Here is a 14,249-nt window from a genome sequence, read left to right on the forward strand (position 1 = left end):
TGTAAGCACTTGGAACTATTCAATGAACAAGACAGCCCCAAACGCATGCTCTTGTGGGGTCAAACTCTCTGTTCATCCATCCATCATTCTTTAATCTATGCAGCAGTCCACCTACCCATCCATCCATCCATTAAGTCACAGTCTATTCACCCATCCATCATTCATTCTTTAATCTATCCATCAATTCCCCTACCCCTCCATCCATTCATCATTCATCTGTTCATTAATCCATCCACCCATCCATCCATCACCCATTCATTCATCTATCTATTCATCTGAATTGGAGCAGCCCACTCATTCACCCAGCTCTCCACCCACCCATTCATCCGCCCATTCCTCCATTCATTTAGCAACATGTCTTACTTGCCTACCATGCATGTGCTTGGAATGCGGAAATAAATAATTTGGAAAAAAAAATTCAGAGTTGCTGCTTTCAAAGAATTCAGAGTTTACTGAGAGAGAGAGCAATTTAAATGATCACCACATCAAATCAGTATACTAGAGCTGCTGCTGCTGCTGCTAAGTCACTTCAGTCATGTCCAACTCTGTGCAACCCCATAGACAGCAGCCCACCAGGCTCCCGCATCCCTGTGATTCTCCAGGCAAGAACACTGGAGTGGGTTGCCATTTCCTTCTCCAATGCATGAAAGTGAAAAGCGGAAGTGAAGTCGAAATCAGTTGTGTCCGACTCTTCTCAACACCATGGACTGCAGCCCAACCTCTGTCCATGGAATTTTCCAGGCAGAGAGACAAAGATATATCCCACAGTAGCTGTATGTATAAGATATAGAACAGAAATTAATATTAACAGCTAATGTTCATCAAGCACTTATTATATGCCAGATACCGCTCTACAAGCATAATGCTCTGATTTAATCGTCATATCAATCCAACGAGGCAGATTTAGATCCATTTCAAAGCGGAGAGGAATGAGGCACAGGATGATAAAGTAACTTTTCCAGGGCCACACAGCTGGTACATGGCAGCTGGCTTGTGAACCTGGGCTCATCTGATTTCACAGCTTGTGTCCCTAACCACACATCTATTCTAGTCTTGTATTCCTTTGAGAATATGGTTAAAAAAAAAAAAAATTACAGGCATATGCCCAGAGACGAGCACTTGCACAAAAGTTCCTAGATATTGGCTTACGATGTCAAGGGGTTTATGCACCCTAGGGTAAGAGGCCCCGGAATGTGGGAGCCCTGAGAAGTGAGGGTCTGAAGCTGCCCTGAGGGGAATCAGAGAGGGCTTCCCTCTGGAAGGGGTCTTTAAGCTGGCAGGTCTTGCAGGAAGAGTCAGCTTTCTGGGTGAATAAACAGCAGAAGGACACTTTAGAGAGGAGGAACAGCACATACCCAGGGCAGGGCACTGGGGTGGAGGCAGCTGAGGGGCTTACTGAGTGAAGTCAAGTTGCTCAGTCGTGTCTGACTCTTTGCGACCCCAAGGACTGTATATAGCCCACCAGGCTCCTCTGTGCATGGGATTCTCCAGACAGGAATACTGGAATGGGTTGCCATGGCCTTCTGCAGGGGATCTTCCCGACCCAGGGATCGAACCTGGGTCTCCCGAATTGCAGGTAGATGCTTTACCTTCTGAGCCAATAGAGGAGCTTAGGGCATGGTAAGCAGGCAGTGAAGTGGTGGGTTGGAGTCAGACCCTGCGGAGCCTTGAATGCCAAGCTCAGAAGTCTGTCTGGACTATGCTCTAACTGAAGTTTCATGGTCACACCGACACTTTGGAAAGACCAGCCTCTTATCAGCTTAAAAACCTCTGGGCAGTGAGGGGTGTCCCCTGGTATTCCATGTAAATCACGCACATGGCAGAGATTTCCGCAGCTGGGCCTGGATGAAGAAAGACCAGCAGCCCTCATGGGAATAGGCGGTGGGGGGGACACCAGCCCTTCCAGAGGCATGCAGGAAGAGCATGGACTCTGCAGGCAGAAGGACCTGGGCTCAAATCCCGCCTCTTCCATCCACCACCTGTGTGGCTGGGGTAAGACACCTCTTCTCAGTGACCGAGGCTCCTGACCTGTGAAGCGGACATAAGAAGCTTGACACCCCCCCCCCTAAATAGATTGCTTGGAGGATTGCATTAAAAACTAGGAAGAGCACAGGGGGCTCAGCTTGGTGCTCCGTGGTGACCTCGATGGGTGGGATGGGGGTGTAGGGTGGGAGGGAAGTCCAAGAGGGAGGGGGTATATGTACACATATAACCGATTCACTTCATTGTATACCAGAAAACCAACACAGCATTGCAAAGCAAATATACCCCAATTAAAAAAAAATTGTACTCTGTGCATCTGGCACATAGTGGGTGCTCAAGAAAAGCCCTCAGCCCCTCCCCTCCCGTGAGCACACGTGAGCTGCCTTCAGAGCCCCTTGCTGCCAGCAAGCCCTACATCTGCCGCGGGTAAGGAGACAGCAAAGATTTCCGCTGTGGTGTCCCCTGTGGCTCTCTGTCTCTCTGAGGACGTTTCTGGGTCTAGTTCTTTTTTGTTGTTCCTTTCCCGTTCTTTTACATTTCAACACATCTTTTCTCTAAGTGGGTGCCAAATGGGTTTTAAGAAGATAATGAGCTCATTAGAAGCTGGCAGGGAACAGAGAGACTGAGGCAATGGTGGTGCCGGACTTGGGATTGGGGAAAGCGGGGGCGTGGATTCTGAGGAAGGGGGCTCCTCCTGGGGAAGGCGGATGCTGACTCAGTTGCCCACACCAAACTGCCAGTGCTGGGAGGTGGAGGAGGGCACCTGGAAGGAGAACGCCCTGGAATCCGAGCCCCATGGGCATGGGGGAGGGGCAGGTCTGCTCACTGGGACCCTGTGTGTGCTCTCCCTATGTCAGCCCCGTCCTCTGGAGGCCGGTAAGTCCCCAGGGAACACTGGTGCAGAAAATAGTGAGAAGAATCAGAGAACTTGAACCTCCACCATGGGTCCCTGCCATGAGCCAAATCCCCAAGTGACAGCCGGAGGGAGTTGCAAATGCAGGGCCCCCTGCAGCAGCATCCTGCGCTTCTCAGCTGCAGGTGGTCCTAGGGTACAGGGGCCCCCGCTGAGCCTATCCCACCCCGCCCAGGGAAACGTCTGCCACTCTTGTCCACCCATCATCCTTCCTCTCCCTTCTCTCTCTTTCTTTCCACGTCTCTCTCCATCTCTCTTTGTCTGTGTCTCTCCAGACAGAACTGGGGAATGGAGCTAACTGCCACTGGCTGAACACTGTTTGAAGGTTTTACAAACCTCTAACCAACTCCTCCCTCCTGGCAACCTGCAAAGTAGGTGTGATTGGTGTCCCGGACTCTGTAGCTTATGTATGTCCCACCCTGGGCTGGGGGCACGCCTTGGCCTCCAGCTGCCCCTTCCCGTCTGTTTCCGGTTGTTCATTACAAGCTGGAAGCCAGAATCGCATTAACAAGACTCGACAGGTGTCTTCACCTCTCTGAGCTGCTGTTTTCTCTCAGCAAAGTGGGTAGCCCCTAGAAGTCTCCCTCACAGGGTCTTGGGGAGGACTTGATGAGATCACCCACAGGAGCAGAGATGGTGTTCCTTAAAAGCTGGCTATCACAGCTTCATCCCTTTGCATTTCACGTGAGACCTGCTCTGAGCATCAGTTTTCCCATCTGCTGAAAGTGGCACAAACCCCCTACCCTGCCTCCCTCCCTGGGTTGGCATGAGTTGCCGTGACAGGGAGGCCGAGAGGCCCTCTTTGCAGGAATGACAGTGTTTGGTCACTGCAGTTCGTGTTTCCAGCCGGAGCCCCAGAGTGTCTAAACACAGCCTATTTTTAGCACCAGAATGAACCTCGGGTGCTGAGCTGCCAAGAATATGATGGGCAGGGCAGAGCTGCCCTGAGGGAAGGGAAAACAGGAGGTACAGCTTGTCCCACGGCTCCCTCCCTGGTGGGGCTGTTGCGCTTCCCACTCCAGATTCTGGGGAGCAGGTATGTCTGGCTGGAAGCCCATAAGGCTCGGCAGGGGCCTGGTTCTCTTTCCACAGCTCCCTGAACTTGACCTCAGGGCACAAGCCCAGACACCAGCTGATTCCCTGACCATCCAAACTTGCCAGGAAAAAGATGCTGAGGAATCAGGTTTACGAAAGTTCAACTTCTTCATGGTTCTGGGTAGGAGATCCACCTGGGGACCTCCAAGAAACTGGGAGCCCAGGTCAGTGGTTACCTTTTGGTCTTGGCTAAATAGTAACAATATCAGAAACCACTGGCATTTGCTAATACCAAATATACAGGAATTCCAGTTGAATGAGCTATTTCAAATCCTAAAAGATGATGCTGTGAAAGTGTTGCACTCAATATGCCAGCCAGGAAAACTCAGCAGTGGCCACAGGACTGGAAAAGGTCCGTTTTCATTCCAATCCCTAAGAAAGGCAATGCCAAAGAATGCTCAAACTACTGCACAATTGCACTCATCTTACATGTTAGTAAAATGATGCTCAAAATTCTCCAAGCCAGGCTTCAGCAATACGTGAATCGTGAACTTCCAAATGTTCAAGCTGGTTTTAGAAAAGGCAGAGGAACCAGAGATCAAATTGCCAACATCCGCTGGATCATTGAAAAAGCAAGAGAGTTCCAAAAAAACATATACTTCTGCTTTATTGACTATGCCAAAGGCTTTGACTGTGTGGACCACAACAAACTGTGGAAAATTCTGAAAGAGATGGGCATACCAGACCACCTGATGTGCCTCTTGAGAAATCTGTATGCAGGTCAGGAAGCAACAGTTAGAACTGGACATGGACCAACAGACTGGTTCCAAATAGGAAAAGGAGTGCGTCAAGGCTGTATACTGTCACCCTGCTTATTTAACTTCTATGCAGAGTATATAACACTGGTCTGGATGAAGCACAAGCTGGAATCAAGATTGCCAGGAGAAATATCAATAATCTCAGGTATGCAGATGGCACCACCGTTATGGCAGAAATCGAAGAAGAACTGTAGAGCCTCTTGATGAAAGTGAAAGAGGAGAGTGGAAAAGTTGACTTACAGCTCAACATTCAGAAAACGAAGATCAGGGCATCTGTTCCCATCACTTCATGGGAAATAGATGGGGAAACAGTGGAAACAGTGAGAGACTTTATAATTTTGGGCTCCAAAATCACTGCAGATGGTGACTGCAGCCATAAAATTAAAAGACGCTTACTCCTTTGAAGGAAAGTTATGACCAACCTAGACAGCATATTAAAGAGCAGAGACATTACTTTGGCAACAAAGGTCTGTCTAGTCAAGGCTATGGTGTTTCCAGTGGTCATGTATGGATGTGAGAGTTGGCCTATGAAGAAAGCTGAGTGCAGAAGAATTGATGCTTTTGAACTGTGGTGTTGGAGAAGACTCTTGAGAGTCCCTTGGACTGCAAGGAGATACAGCCAGTCCATCCTAAAGGAGACCAGTCCTGAATATCCATTGGAAGGACTAATGTTGAAGCTGAAACTCCAGTACTTTGGCCACCTGATGTGAAGAGCTGCCTCATTGAAAAAGACCCTGATGCTGGCAAAGATTGAAGGCAGGAGGAGAAGGGGATGACAGAGGATGAGATGGTTGGATGGCATCACTGATTCAATGGACATGAGTTTGAGTAAACTCCAGGAGCTGGTGATGGACAGAGAGGCCTGGTGTGCTGCAGTCCATGGGGCCGCAAAGCGTCGAACACGACTGAGCGACTGAACTGAACTGAACTGAAATACATAGGCACTGTGTCGAGCATCTTATTTCCATTGAACCACCTGATCCTCCCTAGAACAGTTTGAGGTGGTTATTAACCCCTGTATGTCTCAGTTTCCCTGTCTATAAAAAGGGGGGAATAGCAGGACTTATCTCATAGCACTGGTGTAAGGACTAAATATTGAGCTGAACTTATATATGCAAGTGTCAGTGATACCTCTTATTATGACTTACAGAGAATATGTGTGGTTTTGCCTGTCACTGCCCTGTTACAAGGATCTCATCTTCCTTCACAGGGCTTCCTCATCATCAAGTCTCAGCTCATATGGCTTGGGCAGAACGGAATGCCCTTCCTAGTCGCTGCAAACACTATTATCTTTGTTTCTTTGTTATCTCTGATAACGCAGGGTGTGTATATATTTAGGAGTACAACTCCTGGGTCCTCCTGTGAGAGCATCTTATGACTATCCCAGGAAATGATGATCTGTTCTCTAAAATGGCTGTAGTGACAATCCCCCCACCCCACCTTCCCCAGTAATGTACGATGAGCATGCCTACGGCTACAAATCCCATCAACACTTAATGCTCTCACCCTTTTTGTTTCTGCCAGTCTGGTAAATCTGTAATAGAGGAGGTCTGTGCCCTACCTATGGAATTGGCTGTCAAGTGCCATTTGGAAGCAGACTCAGTCGATGACGGATGGGAGTCGGTGTGTAAATGCCCAGCTCCTCGCCCCACTGATGGAATAAGTCTGGCTGTCTTTGCACAGACTCCCTGAGCTTCCCCAGCCTCAGGTGCACTCAGTGGTAGCTGACTGATGCACCACCTTGCCTTGGTGTTTTCCCTTCCCTGTTTCTCTCCCCCACTCAGGGTGTGGCTCAGCTGGTAAAGAATCTGCCTGCAACGCCGGAGACCTGGGTTTGATCCCTGGGTTGGGACGATCCCCTGGATGAAGGGAAAGGCTACCCACTCCAGTGTTCTGGCCTGGAGAATTTCACAGACTGTAGAGTCCATGGGGTCGAAAAGAGTCAGACATGACTGAGCAACTTTCACCAGGGAAGGAAAAGGACTAGCGTGCTCTTCACCTAAATAAACTACTTACCCATGGTATCCTTTACTTGGAATACACCCTGACTTGTCCAATCTTTTCCTTATTGTTAGATGTGTAAAATATTTCATTTTTCTTCCTTGTACATAAGTAGTGCTATGCTAAACCTCCTGAATGTAGATCTTCACCCAGATTCCTAGAAAGCAATACATGACCTCTCATGAATGTGAAGTGTGGGCACGACTACACCCATCTTACAGATGGGCAAGCTAAGGCTCACAGAGATTAAGTAGCTTGTCCATGCATTCAGCTAGCAAGAAGTGGGGCATGAATTCAAGGGCAGAACTTAGTCTTAATGTCATGAGGTGACGGCACGCACACAGCAAACCACCAGGAGAGCCAACTCTCTTTCTCACACTTTGCACCTCTCAGTTGAATTCCAGCCTCAAAGGAAGGATCCTTCGTGAGTTTGGAGACATCCCTCAGACACTTCTTCTCCAGCTAGGTGGACCCCCAGACTCCTTTAATCTAAGTTGTTCTCATCCTTCCTGCTCCTGGACCACTCACTTGGCCGGTGAAAGAGGTAATGAAATAGTCTGAGAAATAACCATTATAAATCCCAGTTCTGTGGCTTTCACTCACAGTCTTCAGGAATGGAGAATTCCATCCACCCAACTAACCCTGGGGAAGAATTTTGCACCCTCATCTGGTGTGTGGACCCCGCTTCTGGGACACACTCCCCTCTCTCATGGGTGTGCTAGAGTGTAAGGAGCCCACAGTGCCCATGATGGGCGTGCATACCCTTTTCTCCGATTTCTGGCCACTGTGTGAAGCTGCAATGGGCACTCTGTATACACAGATTTACTTCCTGGGTCCAAAAACACGAGATTGCTTTCATCCAAGATTCTGCATATTTGAGCATGTGTACACAGCTTGTGCTGCCTCTTGCATCCTCACCCCTCCCAGGAAGAGTCTCCAGAACCCCGACTCTTCACTCCCTCGGTTTCCAGGACAGAGACTCACCCACCACTGCCCAGAGCTCACAGCTCGCCATCGACGTCTCCTTTCATTCATCTTTCCCAAAACTCGAGAAAATAAATGAGAAGGCAAAGTGCCATTAGCTTAATGGCCTTTAACACCCAGCCATCTGCCATGATGTAATTAAATAAAAAAATCAGAGGGAACATATGGTGCCCATTATGAATAAATATTAAAATTTTGTTTCCCCAGCTAATGACTCCGGCATCTCTTGCTCCACAGGCAAACTTTATGGCCATCGTCGCTTGTGACAGGGAATCGGGCTGAGCCTTAGTGAGAAATGTGAGGAATGGTGTCAGATCTGGGGTAAGATCTAGTTGTCAGATGTTTCTGGCTTGAACCTGCCTCAGCCACGGGGTGGCTGTGTGATCTCAACAAGTGGTGTGAGACTCAGTTTCCTCATCTGTAAAATAGGAACGATCCCCTCTGCCTTATTAGGAAAGTATAAGGGTGAAAGAAGCTAACGTGTTTAAAAGACATAGCAGGGCTTCCCCAGTGGTTCAGTGGTTGAGAATCTGCCTTGAAATGCAGGGGACGCCGGTTTGATCCTGGTCCAGGAAGATCCCACATGCCGCGATGCAGCTAAGCCTGTGAGCCACAACTACCGAGCCAGCCCTCTAGACCCTGAGAGCTGAAACTTCTGAAGCCTGTGTGCCCTAGAGCCTGTGCTCCACAACAAAAGAAGCCACTGCAACGAGAAGCCTGCACTCTGCAACTAGAGAGTAGCCCCTCCTCTCCCCGCTCGCCACAACTAGAGAAAGCCTGCATGCAGCATCGAAGACCCAGCACAGCCGAAAGTAAATAAATAAATAAAATACATAGCGCTCCAGTAACCACATGTGCTAATACTCATTGAGCGCCTCCTACGTCACAGAGTCGGACTTGACTGGAGCGACTTAGCACACAGGCACACATGCATGTGCAAGGCACTGTTCTATATATCAGCTTGTTTGATCCTTCCAACAATCCTATATGAAAGATCTCATGTGTTAGCCTCATTTTGCAGATGAGACAGCTGAGGTTCAGAGAGGTTAAGTCACCTATGCAAGGTCACACAGCTAAGGAATGGTGGAGCAGGGCTCAAACAAAGGCTCTCTGGCCTCAGAACATGCACTCTTAACCAAGGGGACTCGGTAAGAGTTAGTTACAGTTAGTCTTCAAAGATACACTACACAAAAACTAGACACAGTCTAGCCAGATGCTCCAGCAATCATGCTCCTTGGTACTTACCCAAAGGAGTCCAGAACTGATGCCCACACAGAAGCCTGCACAGGAAGGCTTATAGCAGCGTTGCTCGCAACTGACAAATCCTGCAAGCAACCAAGAGGTGCTTCAGTAGGTGAATGATAAATAAACTGTGGTACATCCAGACAATGGAATAATATTCAGTGTTAAAAGGAAATGAGCTATCAAGCCATGACAAGACATGAAGGAAACTTCAATGTATATTCCTAAGTGGAAGAAGGCAGTCTGAAACGGCTACACGCTGTGCGATTCCAACTATCAATATACGACATTCTGGAAAAGCAGAACTGTGGAGACAGCAAAAAGATCAGTGGTCGCCAGGGGTTAGGAGGGGATGGATGCATAGGGGACCTGACGATTTTTAGGGTGAGGACTCTTTTCTGTATGATGCTACAATGGTACGTGTAAGTAAGTAAATTTTAGTCGCTCAGCCATGTCCGACTCTTTTGCGATCCCATGGACTATAGCCCGCCAGGCTCCTCTGTCCCTGGGATTCTCCAAGCAGGAATACTGGAGTGGTTGCCATGCCCTTCTCCAGGGAATCTTCCCAACCCAGGGATCAAGCTCGGGTGTCCTGCATTGCTGGCAGATTCTTTACCATCCGAGCCACCAGGGAAGCCCACTACAATGGTAGATACACATTACAATTTGCCAAAATCTACGGAGTGTACAACACCAGTAATGAACCCTAAGGCAAACTATCGACTTTGGGAAAACACAATGTGTCAATGCAGGTTAATCAATTATAACCAAGGTCCCACTCTTCTGGGGGATGTCGATGGTGCAGGAGGCCATCTGAGGCGGGGGGCAGGGGATACATGGGAAAGCTCCCAACTTTCTGCCCAATTTTGCTGTGAGAGTAAAACTTCTCTAAAAAGCAAAGTCAATTTTTGTTTTTTAAGGGGAGGTAATCACATGCTTGAAAAGGCATGGACCCATTGGAGTAGCTGTCAGCGAACCGTCTAAACTCTGAGGTGGGGAGAAGGGAAAGAGTTGCAGGAAGGGACAAGGGTGTGGCGGGGAGATAAAGGTCGTGATGAAATGGCTGTTCTGGGCGCCCCTGGTGGCTCAGTGGCAAAGAACCCTCTGCCGATGCAAGACTCAGGTTTGTCCCCTGATCTGGAGGATGCCACGTGCCACAGGACGGCTAAGCCCAGGAGCCACAACTACTGAGCCCAGCACGGTCAGTAAACAAACAACCTAGTAATACATACATATGTATATATAAGAAATGACAGTTCCCCTTTTCCAGTGGTTTGATGAAGCGTCGCCCAGTCCACTGGGCTTCCCTGTCAGGCGGCTGGCAGCTCTCCTCTGAGCCCAGATCACTTTCTTCACCAAGAGGGACTTTGAAAGAAAGGCCCCAAATCCCTATCATCAAGCCATCTGGAGTCATCCTTCTCCCTCCAGGAGCTGCTGTGTGGTGGGTCAATTAGTGCGTATTTGCATAGAGGTCCTTAATAGGCTGCTAATTGTCTGGGGGAGAAAATAGATGGCTCTGCTCCTTCTGGGCAGAATGTTTACCCAGAGGGGCGGACCTCCAGGGGGTGGCAGAGAACTGCCGGGAAGGAGGGAGGGGAGGGGTGGGATGGGATGGAAGGGAGCGAACTGAGTGAATTACCACCACTCAGGTGCAGTAAGGAGCAGGATTGTGTGAATTTTTGCTTTAGTTTCTGTGTGTGTGCGTGCGTACTGGCTCCTAAGGCAAACTGCATTTCTCCCTGTAGGTCCATAAAAATCATTTGAAGGAGAATTAGTTAGGGAGAGCTTCTCTGGGTAGAGTGGTTGCAGAAGACCCTACAGAGTAGAAAGCGTTTGAGCTGAGACCTGAAAAATGAGAAGGAGGCAGCCATAGATGATCTGGGGCAAGGCTCTTCCAGACAGAGGTGGGAAGGGACCCTGAACACCCCAGGGACCTGCACTGGGGCGGGGTCAGTGTGGCGAGAGCAGGGGCTGGGCAGCGGGCTTCCATCCCGCAGCGGCCGTGGATTCCGCTCAGGACTGGTTCCGAACTGCAGAGCAACCCATCCCTGTTTCCTCTGGTTTCCAACATGGGGATGGAGCTGAAGGAGTGCCCAAAGGACCCTCCCTGCCCCAGCGGGGTATGGCCACGTCTCTGCGGCTCAGGGAGGCTGAAAGGGTAGCCCAGGGTCACACGGCCAGGCCAGGGCTGTGCTGGCTCCAGGTTTCTTCCCCGTGTGCCCACGCCGCTCCCTGCCAGCCCCCATCACCCCCTGCCCGGCCATGACTAGCGACTCGCTGCTTGCAGGCTCCATGCTGGCAGCGGAGGTTTAAGCTCTACTTTAGAAACAATGATGGCTCCCAGTAGCTGCTCTTCTCAGAGAGGAATTTTCCGCCAGGGGTTTCCCCAGCAAGAAATACTGTCCCCACCCTCCAATCAAGCAAGCCTAGTTTTTCTGTCTAAGCCAGTGCGCAGGTGTGCGTGTGTGTGTGTGTGTGTTGGAGGGAGGGGTCTCTGCCCAGGGCCCACCTGTGTGGGTTCAAGTTCTCTTCCACCATGGGGCACTCAGTGCCCTTGCAGGGGCCACCAGCCCCTGCAGCTGGCTCAGAGCAGGTCTGCTAGGTGGGCTCAGAGCCCATCAGAGCTGGAGGGAGGACCCTTCACAAGCCCCAGGCCGGCTTCCTTACTGACAGATGGGGAAACTGAGGCTCAGAGGGGAAAGCAGAGGGACTCCCCACAGTCATCCAGTCCCAGACCCAGACCTGAAGCCTTGGCACCTTCCCTGGGAAGGAAAGAAAGTGGATAGACTACTATTTATTGCACACCTACTATGTGCCAGGCCCCTCCATCTAAACCGCGTCATTGACTCTCCCCAGGGGCTCTGCTCGGCAGGTTGGTTTATTCTCACTTTACAGATGAGGCAGTCGAGGTGGGGAGGCTCAGCCCACTCTCCAGAAGGCAGAGCCGGGGAGCAGCAGCGTGAGACTCTAACCCGGGCCCGCCCCACTCTGGCATGTCAATCATAACTTCCTGCAGCAGCACCCACCTCTGCCCTCGGCAGGGAGAGTGGCTTGATTCGGAAGCCCTCACGGTCCAAGGGCCTTTCTCCAGGGAGTCTGCTCGGTCACCTGGGAATGCTTCTTGAGGCGCCTCAGCTGGGAATGAGGGAAGGGAGCGCCTTCTAGAAGGCCCAGGGGTCCCCAGGCCCCTGGGGTATCTTCACCACATCCTTCAGTGGCCCAAGGAGTTCTGGCGTCCCACGCAGACAGCCACTGCCTGAAACTGACCAATGCTTCAGCCTCTTGACGTCTTCTCCTCACCTCTGAGAAGGTGGCACACGACCATACGTATGCAAGTGCCAACACAGATGCACATGCATGAACACAGGCATTCCCCACGCCCCCCTCCCCCCCCCCCCCCGCAGCATGTACACACGCGTGCCCATCCCTGTCGGTCCATCCCCATGCCTGCACAGGGCAGGCATCCTTCAATCCACTTCGCAAGTGAGCTCAGAAGGCGCTCGGTGACTTACCCAAGAAACGGGTTCAGTGTTGCAAATGGGAAACGGAAGCTTCCCATTTGGCCCAAAGATAGTTTCTTAACCCCTGGGATGGTCAAGAGCATAAACCAGCACATGTCTTCAAAAGTCTAGGCCAGAATTTCTCAAGCTCAGCACCACCAACATTGTGGCTACTGGACAGTTCCTTGCTGGCAGGGGTGTGGAGGCCATCCTGTGTATTGTAGGGGTAGGTGTCTCTGGCCTCCGCCCGTTAGATGCCAGCATTGTCCCCCCAACAACTCCACCCCGCCCCCCAAGTTATGACAATGGAGAATGTCTCTAGACAGTGTTCTAGATTTTGGCCGTGGGAGTAAAGAGAGGTGTGGATCAGAATACCGCCCTTAGACGCATCTGACTCCAGCTTCACAAAGTTGTCGTCTCTGCTTCTAAAGCTTAATTCTAGATTTTATCCTGGTGCTCTTTCATAAGACTCTGTGAGAAGGCCCCATGCTAGGATCCCTGACCTCCAGCATTCTGTGCTGGGATTCCAGGGTCAGTTTCAACGTTGGCAGGTTCTCTGATTCCGAAATTCTTTTCTAAGCCCCTGAGATCCTGTCTCCTCCCGTGTCAAGGTTGAAACTCTCCCTGGGAGACGGCCATGCCTCGCTGCCTTCCAGCAACCAGGATGAAAGATGTGCCCATGAATTATATATTTCCTGTCATCCCTTAATTGCTTGGCAATTATAGACTACCAAGGGTCATGTGCCCGGAGCAAGAACCTCCCCTTCGGCAGAGGAAAAGCAGCTGGATGGAAACTCACCAATGTACATAAAGACGTTACCTCTCGCAGGGTAGGTGGAGGAGTGGTTTTGGTTTGTTTTCTTCATTTTGTTTATCTGTATTTTCTTTTCCCACAGTCAGTTGGGTTCAGAGAAAGAGATGGAGAATGCGTGTGCTTTGATGTCGGTAAATCCCATGGACAGAGGGGCCTGGCTGGTTGCAGTCCATGGCATCGCAAAGAATCAGAGTCTCTCTCTCTCTCTCTCTCTCTCTCTCTCTCTCTCTCACACACACACACACACACACACACACACACACGACTTGGGCTTGAATCTTGGCTTCATCACTTACTAGCACTGAGAAGGTGAGGAAGCCACTTATCTTTTCTAAGCTGCGGGTTCTGCACTCATAAAATGGGATGAGGATGAAGGTACCCACTGCTGAAGTTGTTTAGGGGGTTAGACCACATAATGCATGTAAAGCGCTTAGCTGGGAGTCTGGTGCATGTACGGGTGGACTGAACCCAGGTCTCCTGCATTGCAGGCAGATTCTTTACCAGCTGAGCCACAAGGGAAGCCCGACACAGTCACAATGACTGCTAGCTTCATTTTTGACCCCACCCAGGCAGCTATGGCATGGTGGCGGGCATGTGGGTTCTGCACTATGTCAGTAATTCTGCTCTGTCCTGGGGAGGGCACATCCCCTTTCCGAGCCCTCTTGACACAACTCTTTTCCTGATGTGTAAAATGGGCAGAAACATGCCACTTCTCAAGGTCTCTCACAGGCATCTGGTGCCAACAGGCGTGCCCAACTATTATTACCCCATTCCGGAGGGCTGGCAGGCACAGAGCCAGGCGGGGTGGGACTGGGGGCAGAAGTTGGAACTGGAGGCGGCATCTTATCTCCCAGCTTATTTCTGGTTCTTCTACAGCACAGCCTCCCCTCCCACCCCACCAGCCCCAACATTAATAGGTCGCTGCTGTCATGATGTCTTTAAATTTAGAACACTCCCCC

At 50.4% G+C, this 14,249-nt stretch overlaps 1 long non-coding RNA gene across 1 annotated transcript in view; it reads right to left on the minus strand.

The window, feature by feature from the left end:
• Window positions 1-14,249, minus strand: part of LOC128062006 (uncharacterized) — a 58,547-nt gene that overhangs the window by 889 nt on the left and 43,409 nt on the right. Inside the window, exon 2 of the long non-coding RNA XR_008200791.1 lies at window positions 8,980-9,059. This is a non-coding gene — a long non-coding RNA (uncharacterized LOC128062006). The remainder of the gene's footprint in view (window positions 1-8,979; window positions 9,060-14,249) is intronic.

This window comes from Budorcas taxicolor, chromosome 17, assembly GCF_023091745.1.
Source record: "Budorcas taxicolor isolate Tak-1 chromosome 17, Takin1.1, whole genome shotgun sequence".
In the NCBI taxonomy this organism is placed as follows: Eukaryota; Metazoa; Chordata; class Mammalia; order Artiodactyla; family Bovidae; genus Budorcas; species Budorcas taxicolor.